This window comes from Puma concolor, chromosome B3 (assembly GCF_028749965.1).
Source record: "Puma concolor isolate L17-30 chromosome B3, mPumCon1.1.hap2, whole genome shotgun sequence".
Taxonomy (NCBI): Eukaryota; Metazoa; Chordata; class Mammalia; order Carnivora; family Felidae; genus Puma; species Puma concolor.
This window is the reverse complement of record NC_141672.1, coordinates 66,388,062-66,400,778: the sequence shown is the minus strand read 5'-3', so window position 1 is coordinate 66,400,778 and position 12,717 is coordinate 66,388,062. Positions and strand designations below refer to the sequence as shown.

The 12,717-nt window shown below is 34.9% G+C and overlaps 1 protein-coding gene across 5 annotated transcripts in view; it reads left to right on the top strand.

The window, feature by feature from the left end:
- AKAP6 (A-kinase anchoring protein 6) overlaps window positions 1-7,711 on the top strand; it is a 493,633-nt gene extending 485,922 nt beyond the window's left edge. For all 5 annotated transcript variants that reach the window (XM_025919741.2, XM_086709961.1, XM_086709963.1 and 2 more), the window contains one exon: window positions 2,897-7,711. The gene's annotated coding sequence lies outside the window, so the exon portion shown is untranslated. The remainder of the gene's footprint in view (window positions 1-2,896) is intronic.
- Window positions 7,712-12,717: the final 5,006 nt, after the last annotated feature.

The window sequence follows — 12,717 nt, the reverse complement described above, 5'->3', positions numbered from 1 at the left end:
CCTTGGTGTTATCAGAATACATAGTAAAATTATTTGGTAAATATGAGACTTCATGTCTCTAAAAGCTTAACTGTTCTCATTGTTCTTCCTACAAGGTTCAAAGGAGCAAAAAGTGGTCTACTTTTTAAAGTCACTTCAAAACCATCAGTCAGGGTGCTCTATCAGGGTAATAAAATACACATATTCAATTTGCTGGGCTATTGTTTTTTTTTTTTTTAAGAAATAAGTTCTCAGGTGATGAAATTATGATGTCATCTGGAGGAACTTCAACTTAGAATAGCAGATACAGTCTGCAATGGTAACAAATATTTTTTTTCAAAAATTTTTGAGAAGGTTTTTCAATTACTGCTCCAATTAAAAACCCACTGAAACCGCTGGAATTTTAAACATGATCTAACACAGGATGCATTTCCTCTGATTTCTAGGCACACTGCTGTGCTTTTCACTATTTTCATTTATGTGTCATGTTTCTACAAAAATAGAGAGGTCAGTTCTAGCAAATCACATCAAAGGAAAGGTAACTGGGTAGATCCAGATATTTCTGCCTAATTTGGAGGAAGCACATAATGTATGTCTAGAGTGCCTCCTAGGACCTGCCTAAGAGATGTACTTTGCACTAATCTTTCTGCTGTATTCTGACAGTTATTTCTTCATAATCCTCATCATAAGCCTCTGATCTTTGGTGAATGATTTAACCGTAAACTTCAGGCTGGATAAATCCTGTGGTATAAAAATTTAACTCATCACATGCAGCCAGTGTGTCCTTTCTTTTTCCCTTTTGGTTTACTCTGTTTTTCAGTTTTGTTTGTGTGTGTGTGTTTGTGTGTGTATGTGTATGTGTTGGAGGGGTTGTGTTTACTTAGGACTCATAGATTTCCTTCAGATCTTTTTAGCTCCATTGCTTTTCCTATCTTATTGGTCTGCAAATTTGATTGTTGGTAGTTCAAAGATTTTAGATTTTCAGCAATTACTTATAATTACGCATGCTCGAGCATACACATACCTAGTAAAATTGCTGCTACTCAGTTTTTACAAACTGAGAAAACTTGAACAGCACACATTCCTCACATATACAACATAAGTTCTTATGCTGTTCGTTTGATTGACACTAAGTATTTAATATGATCTGAAGCTGGCCAAGCAGATTTAAGAAACTACTCTTGGTGATAGTTTATTAATTTTTCACTAAAGAATACAAGTATAATCTTATCAAAGTTACCTTTAAAATCACCTCAATAAATTAAGGTTCTGGTGGATGTGAAATGTTTTTTAATTATTCAGCACTTCTGGGGGCGCTAGGGTGGCTCTGTCGGTTAAGCATCCAACTTCAGCTCAGGTCATGATCTTGCAGTTCGTGGGTTTGAGCCCTGCATCAGGCTCTGTGCTGACAGCTGAGAGCCTGGAGCCTGCTTTGAATTCTGTGTCTCCCTCTGTCTCTGTCCTTCCCCTGCTCATGGTCTGTCTCTGACTGAAAAATAAATTTTTAAAAAATTTAAAAATATAAAATTTAAAAATTAAAAAAAATTATCCAGCCCTTCTGAGTAACTAGCCCTACCATGCTAAATAATGAAGATTTTATTGGGCATCACCTATCACACACAAGCACACACACACACACACACACACACACCCCAGATCTGTGCTTCAATCAATTTTGCCTGTCCCTCTCCAAGTGAGCCAAGTTGAAAGAATTGATTATCCATAGAGAATTTAAATACCAGCATTTAGTAAGGCCAGCTTTGCCTCACCTAAGGATTCCTTACTCAACGTCCAGATTTCCAATGAGTCATGTCCTCAGCATGTGAACAATGCACCATGATCTTTCTTGAGTTACTGAAGCATTTTACTGTACCAAATTTTGTCCCATCTGTTCCTGTCTATCTCTCTATCTCTCCATGTTCTTGAGAACCTGCCTTTTCTCCCCAGCTTCCTGTGGCTTCAGCCCAAGCCACATTTGCTAGTTTTTCTGGCTTTTAAACGGGTTACAAGATTATACAGAAAGAGAAAGATGGAGAATGATAATATTTAGTTCTAGAAGGATAATAAAGCAAACTGACATCAGACATCAGAACTCCTTTTAAACCCAGACAAGCAAAAGCCTGCTTTGTTTGAGAGCTGGTCAGCCGACTTAAAGAAACTAAATCCTGTACTGCCTGTACCTGGAATTCAGTTGTTCCTCACATCCGACTTGTTGCTTTCAGCCAATTAGAAGTAGGCAGAACTGACTGAGTTTGGAACGAATTTGTATCTGAGCTATCAAGATGTACAGATATAATTGAGTCATTCTTATTTGCACAGTGCATCTGTACCTTAAATGAAATGCATTCGTATTTGACCTAGAAGCCCAAGTTATCTGCTTTTACAGACAAGGGGCTGAAACATTTGGGAGTATAACGATGCTATGAATATTCTACCACTATGTAATAGCGGAATTGTTCAGTTTTGCTGTCACACATACAGTCACTGAAGTAAAGGTTAAACCACCTGAGGGCCCAGGTTCCCAGTCGGTGAATCACTGTTGATATTTTGCTGCTTCACTTGGCGCCAGCAGCCTCACATTTTCATAGTGATTTGAAGCTATCTTGAGTGTTTGAAACCAAGTTCACAAGCAGAAGAGCAGATTATATCCAGGGAAAAGGTCAAACTTGATGATTTTTCTTGTTTTATTCAAAACCATGTCACTTTAAAAAAAATCAATGTGTTTTTCAATGGATTCTGAAACACTGTTGTCAGTAATACGAATCTTGGGCTATTAAAATCACTATGTTTTATGTATCTTCTTGTTTCAGAATATCAGCAGGTAGTTCCAAAATGGCAGCATTCCTCAAAGGGCTGGTTTTGCAAATGAAACAGACACTTCTGATACCTTTTCTTGTCACTTTCTTGTTTCTTGTAGATAAGCCTGGCTGTAACTCGGGGGTGGCCTCATAGTCCCACCCTGGGCTGGTCTGTGGTTCCATCACGTCACTGCCATTTGTTACATTGACCTCTCCCAAGATGAAACTTCCCTCCGAATGCGATTTGTCCACATGAGCCTTGTGATCTGGATTGTGCACTGGTTTTCTTTAGGTGATTGTCTTTGAAGTTCGGCAAAGCTGCTTGTTCTCCCATGGATTCCTCTCCCAAGCTACCTCTACCAGCCCCGCCTCTCCAGCGAGACTTTTCTGTTTGCCTCCTCCCTCCCCATCTACTCTTTAAAGTTCTGCGGTCCACCAAATTGATGGTCCATTAAATTCACCTGCCTGGAATGACCCCCTCCCCCCCCCCCCCTTGCCGGTACTTGACCAATTTCATGTTTCGATCTGGATTTTTTTAAATGGTATGATGCCTATGTTTATTGAAAGAGATTTACCTAAAAGGCCAACATTTGATTTGATTGCAGCATACAGAAGAAACACTGGTCCTTCTTTCAAAATTAAGCAACTTATAAAAGCGCCATTTTATTTATTTCATTTTAAAAATAATTATCTATGCAGCACTTCAAGAAACAACTATATGGTGTTGTATATTATAAACTGGTGACATTCTACTATTAAATTATGTACAACATTTTCGTTTTTTATGCTTCTTGAGGTGGTAATGAGAAAAAAGTTTTTTAAAAAAGTGTGCCTTGCTGTATTTCTTATACCATTTATTAAAAAGCTGCTTTCACGGTAAAATTATGTTGGTTTGAAAGGAGGAAATAGCAAGGTTAAGATGTGTGAATAATTTCTGTATATATGTATAACCAAGTACAAACATTGATGTATAATGACAGTATAAAATGCTTTCATGTTTATGATGTCTAGTGATGTGGAAAATATAAGCCTTAAACCATTAGATTGCATGGTAATTAAAATTGGCATAATAAACATAGTTCATTGGGGGAAAAGGAAAATCAGTGATCTCTTCTACCTGTGTTCTTTACCAAATTATTACATCTGGTTCTGGAAGAACTAGAATATGTAGTAGCTTCCAAAATATCCATATCGCATAAGAGGCTTAAAATTAAACTACATGTGAAGCCTTTACAATTTTCAAAATCTTTCTGATCACTGCAAAGATCTTGGAACACAAATGATTAAATGCCAGGTCCCCTAAACCAAGAAAAACTTATCTTAGATTTTATTTCTACTTATCATTAATGGTTTAATATTGGATTTCAGAATACCTAATATGTCTCATATTTATTCTATGTAATTCTTTTGAATGGGTTTGATAGAAAGATGGTAGAAAAGTCTAGAAAACTTGACTATTTTGATTTAGAGTATAGATTTCAGGTGTATTTATTTTGTGCAAAAAGAAATCAGCTGAAAAATATTCCATTTGGTCTTTACTGCTCTTGTTAAATGCAGTTTTTAATTTATATCCTAACACCTACTAAAGTGCCTGATACACAGTAGGTATTCAGTAAACATTTACTGAGTTGAAGTATTGAATTAGGCAATATGTATGACATGTACCTTTTCATTTTGAGAGACCTACACTATAACATATAAACAACTAGAAAAATGTGTAATGCAATCATTCACTCAACCAATAGTTAATTAACACCTTTTATCTGCAAGGACTATTGTAGATGTGGGGAATGCAACGATGAACAAAGGTCCTGCCCTTCGGAGGTTTACCTACACTGTGGACAGAGTGAACACCCAAATGAGATGCAGTGGTTGTCCTGCAGGCAAGGATCAGAGCAAAGTGGTAAAAGAGGCACAAAGACAGAAGTAGCAAAGAGGGACAAGAGGGAAGAAAGGGGCTAGAAGGTAGACCATAGAAAAGGAGTGAAGTTTTCTTGCAGAGGTGGTGGGAAAACAGCCTGGGAGACCTAATGAGGGGTCTTTTAAAAAGTTAAGTTGGAGCTTTTGTAGGTAATACGGTAGGTAGTAAGACTTTGTGGCGTCTTTCTTTTGCACCTGATTTTATTTATCATTAGAACATTAGTACAACACCAAGAACATTTTTAAAATACTAGTCTATGATTTTCCCATTTTAATAACAATTTGAATTGTTATGTCCCTTCTAATCTTTTCCATATGTATTTCTAAATTGATTAATCATTCTAGGCTTTTGCATGGGTAGTAATTATTCAAAAGAAGTTTTAGGCAGACATCTAGTAGCGGTGGGCAAGATGATGACAGGGGAAAGAGATTAGAGATAAATGTCTCATTAGGAGGCAGCTGTAGAAAACAAGGGAGGCTTGAAGTAACAGAGTAGGCAGGGATAGTGACCGGAAATGCAGAGAAAGAAGAAACCCTAGAGTCTTGAACTACCTAAGAGCATTCGGGATCCCTGTTGAGGTATTGAACTGTTTTATATATTGAGACAACCTAAATTTTCCTTGGGTGATGCCAAGGGCCACATCTATTGGTAAAACCTTCAAAGAACAAACTGACCATTATGTTCTATTTACCTGTTATATATGCTCGTTTAAGACCATGAGGTATTAAAAATATTCATTTACTAATTATCTACTTAATTTTAACACTGAATTTGTAAGATGACTTTTACTGAACAGTACTTTTTCTGGTTGGAAGAGACGGAATCACCTCAACCTCTTGCTGTGTGTAGGCACGACTTCCCCAGTTATCCTTGAAAATGGTCACACCAAATCTGCCACACCTTCCAGTGACAGTGGTTCGTGATTTGTTAAGGCAAGCTGTCCCATGATTGGGAGTGTATCTTTGTTGGAAAGTTCTTTCTTAGGTGGCTAAAAGCTGCATAGGGCGCCTTTCCCCCTGCCTTTCATTATTGCTCACGATTCTAGCTCTACCCTGAGGAGCCGCTCAGAGTGTTTGTACCCCTTCTTTCTCATGGCAACCTTGAAGATAACTGAGGTCAGTTACTCGTCTTCTCCCAGCTGCTATGATTTCTGTTCTTCATTCCCTCAACTGCCCTTCATATGCCATGATTTTCAGACCCATTTCAACCTGAATGAATGTTAGCAGACAGAATCCTTGAAACTGAGGAACTGTCATCATCATACATGTAGAAAAATATCTGAACATTTAAGTGGTTTTCTCTAAAAGTATATTCAAGATATATGTTTATTCTATTATTGTAAATTTCAATAAATAAATAAATAAATAATCCATTACATCCTTTAGTGGACCAGTCTAGTGCCGGAGTCCTCTTGAATCTTTTCCTTACATCAAATCCAGACCTAATCTGTTTCCATATCAAGCAGGGTCCTCCACCCCCCATTTATTTATTCATTTATTCAGTCATTCAACAAACATTCATTGAGTGGCTACTTGTGTGAGGCACTGTGTTTGGCATTAGAGATACAAAGGCAACTAAAACATGGTCTCTGCCTACAAAGCGTTTATAGTTTTCCTTGTGAAAGTGCCTTTCATATCCTTGAATAGAATGATCTCTCCAAATTAAATGATGACCCATTTATTCTGTTTTCTATCTAGTTTCTCTACATTTTCGAAAACATAGTGAGCAAAAATAGTATGCAGAATTATCTGGATCTGACTACTAGAAGAAGTGAAATGTTCTTTTGTATTTGAAATTTTTAATTACAGAAACAAAATTTCAGATTTCTGGTCACTGAATAAATATACATCTTACACAACAACAGAACAATCTAAATTCAGGGCTTTTGCGAATCTGAGTTTAATTATTTTGCTGTGTTTGGTTCATCCAGTTTAGGTTTTACCCATGCTAAAATTCCTGGGAACAAATTAGATACAAATATCAAAACACACTGAAATAATCCAGCTATTTCTTACAAGTCAAATTATTTTAATTTCCAAATGAGTTTAGTATTTTTTAGAATTTTGATGAATGTATTTCAAATTTTCTAACTTGAACCAATTAAACTTACAACTGTGTCTTTATATACTTTTTTTCAATTTTTATTTTGAATTTCAGACCTTTTTAAAAGTTGAATGAACAGTACAATATTTGCATGCTCATCACTCAGATTCATGTATTGTTAATATCTTACCACATTTGCTTTTTCTCTCTCTTTACACACATACATTTTTTTGTGATTGAACCATTTGAAATTAAATTGCAGATCCTAACACTTCATCTGTAAATGCTTCAACATAATCATCTAAGAACAAAAATATTATTCTACAAGTCCACAATACCATCATAACACCCAAGGAATGTAACATTGATATAGTAATATCTGAAAATCTATATCAAATCTATATTCAGATTTCTCCAAATACCCTAAAAATGTCCATTTATAGTTGTTTTTGTTTTAATCCCAGATTCAAACAAAGCTCATGCATTGCTTTCATGTTCTCATGCCTTTTTCACTTTGAACAGTTTCCCTGTGCTTTTATTCTTTCCTTCTTTGGTCTTTCATAGCTGACATATCTGAAGAGTCCTGGCCACTTTAATAGAATGACCCACAATCTAGATGTGTCCAGTTGTTTCTTCATTATTGAACTCAGGGTAAACGTGTTTGTCAAGTATAGTATATTGTTCAATACCTACTCTTTAATGAGGAATGAATGAGTCACTGACATTTTTGATGTGTCTTGAAGTTCACAAATTACTCTTACAGCTCATGCTTTATTAGTTTAAGGTAGGGGTCAGAAAACTACAGGGTGGGCTAAATCTGGCATACTGCCTATTATTGTTTGGCCTATGAACTAAAAATGGTTTTTACTTTTTAAATTGTTGAAAAAAATCAGAAAAGTATTTCATGACATGTGAAAATTATTTGAAATTCAAATTTCGGTGTCCATGAATAAAGTTTTATTGGAACATAGCCACACACATTTGTTTACATATTGTCTATGGCTGCTTTTGCACTAAAACTGCAGAGTTGAGTAGTTGTGACAGAGACCATATGGCATTCAAAGCCCAAAATATTTATGATTTGATCAATTACAGAAAAAGCTTTCCCATTTCTGGTCTACGGTATTCTAAATTCTGACACCATTTTCTTACAGGCAGATAGATTTCCAATTGCAAAATCAATGTAACATGTTAGCACCTAGTTATTTTTTGCTTTTTAGATTTTGTTGAGGCCTCCATTTTAGTTTCATATTACCTTTAGTAACATAAAGTGTGCCTTGTTTCATAAATTTAAGATTGTTCCACAACCACAGTTGGTTTAAGGATTTAAATTTAGTTCACTTATTATAGCCTGCCTTTGATTGATTTAGAGGGTTAGTCAATTACAGACTAAGTCATTAGTTCAGTCAGAACCAACAGGAAAATTGACATAACCTAAACTCACTTCAATTCACTGATAGACTGGAATCCTTTCTCTAAATGTTTTTCTAAAGCAAATTATTTTTTTTTCTAAAGCATTTTAAAATCCAGGCCATTTCAGAATCAGTTTTTCAAACTTATTTTTCATCCCAAACAAAGGTAAAAACATAATCAGTGATTGTTTCAGATACACTTTCATTTCCCATGTACTGATCATTATTAACAATCTGAATTCGCCAACGAAATAAGTATTCACCACAGACCCACTGTGGCCATAGGTGGGCCTTCTTATTGAATAGAAGATGTCTGAAAGGTACAAGTTAATTTACCTTTGCGAGCCCTACCACCTCTCACTGCCACATGCTTTTGGAGGAGTCACTCAAGGAAGGCTTTTAACTACTTCCTCCTCCTTAAAAAGCAACCACATACATTTTATATAGCAATGGCCTCTAAATATGAGACTTGCCATGTACTTGCATTTACAGAGTAAAATAATGCAATGATGTGTGCAAGTCAGGCCCACAATAGTATGGTTTCTTGTAGCAAAGGCATTTTGGCCAATGCCTTCAGACCAACTGATCCTTTATTGATGGGCCCTTACCAATGCAGAAAACATTCAATGTTACTTGCACTTGTGTTTTGAAGTATAACAAGGCCTTGCATGAAGCAACTTGTATCATTCTCTTTTCTGTTGTAACACACAAAACTAGAAGATGTTCACATGTGTGAGACCCTTCCAGGCTTTTACCAAGCATTAATAAGCAATTTCCAGTAAGGAAAGACTCTCCGCCCATCTCCCACTCATAAAGGGGATCGTAATACAGCTGAATGGAGTGACATTACTCTATACATAACTTTGAAGCAAAGCTAATTCATACTTAAAAATTATTTTTAAATATTGATACCTTATTATTGGTTACAATTTCCTTATGACATCATGTTTAAGAATCACTGATATTGAGGCTTGTACTCTCCTGGTTGAAAAGAAGTGCCTCAAAACCTGGGAAAGGACTTCCAAAGAACAAGAGAAACAACCCCCCCGTGCATGGATGGACAGCCCTGGATACTCCACAACAGTGAAAAACTCAAACTCTCTGGTGAGTATGTTCTTTAAAAAAGTGAATTTAAGGGAAGCAAATGTAAAATGCAACAAAATTTGGCTCTAATTTACATTGGAAAAAAAATGGCCAATGCTGATTAGTTAGCTCAGGTAACTTCACGTATGGTTAACTACAGAGGCATAAGATAGGGAACATTAAGATCTTTCAGAGTACACAAAACCTTTTGTGCGTCTACCACGTAAACCGCCATGTTCGTCAACATTATAGACTCTGACGTTGCTCTTTCTCCCTTCTACATTTATTTTATGTGGGAAGTTTGGAATAAGATTACCAGATGTATAATTTGGTGTTTTTTCCACACCATCAAGACATATAATAATGGATTTTGTCAATTTAATAAAAATTAATAAATACATGATTTCATAAGTAACAATACTAAAATCATTAAAATATTTCTTTGTGCTTACACTTATCCTGCCATTAAAAACACATGCTAACTCCCTATAAACAAATGGGCCATTCCAGGCATAAAACAAACATTATTCAGCAAAATTTATTCAAGGGCTAACATGACAGAAGGTATTAGGATCATAAAAACGCATAAGATCCTCTTTAAATCCCAATATTCCCTAACCACTGGTTTATAAAAAAATACTTTAAGGTTTATAGAATTAGTCTGGTTCTATTAGTTGATCAAGTTACTTACACTGTCAGCAATTCAAAACAAATAATTCCTTCTGTGTGTATTTGCTTGCTTGCAAATATATTTCATTTATTTTAAAGTGTCTTTTTATATAGAAATCGAAGTTGCTGAAAATTTATCTTGTCATTAAAATGGTGTGAAAATCAAATCAGTCTTCATATAGGTTCTCTTATCCCTGACGATCTCAAATGACTAATGATGTTTACAACGAGGTTTTGTAAAACGAAAGCTTCTTAACTTTTCAAGAAGCAGTTCTTTTTTTTTTTAATGTTGATTTATTTTTGAGTCAGGGAGGGAGGGAGAGAGAGTGGCAGTGGGGGGGGGGGGGGTGGACAGAGGATCCGAAGCAGGCTCTGCACTTACGGCAGAGAGCCAATGTGGGGCGCAAATTCACAAGCCATGAGATCATGACCTGAATGGACATCAAGGGTCTGATGCTTAGCCAACTGAGCCACCAAGATGCCCCCAGGCAACTTGTTTTTTACATGAACACCCATTTTGCCTCTCTTCTGAATACTTTTATAAATGTTCTAAGTTCAGGGTGGTCCTGTTACCAATGATGTCTTTCCCTACACACTATATGTAAAAACATTTTTTAGAAAGTAAAATTACTAATTATTTAAAGGCAAAGAGACATTTTCCATAGGAATGAAATAATACTCAATAGGTATATTATTTTTAAAAAAGAAAACAGATACTGATTTAGAATGATTGCAAATCAGAGTATTCTTACTTAGAACCTAAGGGTCTAATTATTTAAGTCATCTGTGGCTTAGTGGCAACTCGAACATTTTCAAACAAATGTATTCTTTGATGATTCAGCATCACCATATTGATTACCAATTATTGTTTGGCATAGCAAATGATCAAGTTATGGGAAATCACTCTACGTCAGTAAACATACTCTGGATATTATTTTTTAAATCAATCTAAATAATAATAAAATAACTCATTATCACCCAAGTGCTTCCTATGCACCAGGCACTATGCTAATCGGTGATAGCCATTTTACAATAAAGGAACTGTGGACTAAAAGAGGTTGGCTACTTATTATTTGCCTCCTTTTCATTAAAGAAGAGTATGGAGGGAAAAAGGCTGTTTTAGAAATTTTCCATCTGGATAAATAAGGAGTTATTTTACAGAGTTCACTTAACATTCATACACACGTTGCTAAATTGCCTGTCTGTATTACTTATTGAACATAAAATTCATGCCAAACCTAAAGAAAAGATTTTCACTTAAAAAAAATTTTTATGAAAATTCTATAGGAAGAAATGATAGCTAAATTAGCACTTGAAAAAGGCCAAAGAAAATTATATATTGTGTATAATTATGCCTCATTATGACCTCTGCACATTTTCCAGAAAAGTTAGGCATTAAAACACACACACAACAGGAACACCTTAAAGGTCAGAGCCTGATGAAAGAAAAGCGCAATAGTTAATCATGAAGGATGAGATTAATGTTCTAGCAGGAACACACATTTTTATCATTACATTTTGCTTGATAAATACTTAAAATGTGTAATTTCCCTTCTATGTATTTTTTCATATCTGCAAGTGGTATTGAAGAGAGAGTTCTATAAAATATAATTTAAAATTTAATTTAATGAAATGAAAATTGGGCTTTGTCATGATTCCTAGCATTCTTTATATGGTTTTTCTTCACATGGGTCTTTTTTTCCCCAAAGATATTCTAGCTTTAAGAGTAAATAATGAAGTCTCACTTTCCAAAAAATTTATCTCAAAATTTCTCTTTTATCTTCAAGAGATATTCTCTAAGATAGAAGAATTCCTGAATCATATTTATTGGATTTCACCCTGGCAACACACCAAACTATAAATATTTAAAATAACAAATTCAATGTTTCTTTTATTTTTTACAATAGAATAGCTAGATTTTACAAACTAGTGTGAAAATAAGAGGGTCCACTTTAACCAGGTTTGCCTATTGTTAATATCCTACCCCATGTACTTTATCATTTCCTTTTTTATTTTTTTTTATTTTTGAAGTATAATTAACATCAAATGTTATATTAGTTTCAGGTACATAACATATTGATTCGGCAATTCTATGGATTACTCAGTGCTCACCATGATAAGTATAGTCACCGTCTGTCACCATACAACATTATTACAATATTATTCACTATATTCCCTATACTATAAATTTCATTTTCATGACTTATTTATTTTATAACTGGAATTTTGTGCCTCTTAATCCCCTTTATCTATTTTACCTATCCCCCATTCTCTTCCCCTCTGGCAACCACCTGTTTGTGTTCTGTATTTAAGAGTCTTGGGTTTTTATGTTTGTTCTTTTTTGTTTACATTCCACATATAAGCGAAATAATATGGTATTTGTCTTTCTCTGACTTATTTCACTTAGCTTAATTCCCTGTAGGTCCATTCATGTTGTCACAAATCTCATTCCTTTTTAAGGCCAAATAATATTCCATTGTATGTATATACCACATCTTCCTTGTCCGTTCATTTATCAATGGACCCTTGGGTTGCTTCCATATTTAGCTATTGTAAATAATGCTGCAGTAAACATAGGAATGCATGTATCTTTTTTAATTAGTATTTTTATTTTCTCTGGGTAAATACTCAGTCATAATATGTCTGCTTTATCATTTTCTCTCTCTCCATCCATATAGTTGTTTTCTGAACCATTTGAAGATAAGTAACATACATCGTGGCCTTTTATCTCTAAATATTTCATTGTATTTTTCTTAATAGTGACATAGGTATATTCTCTTATATAACCATAGTACAGTTATCAACTTCAAAA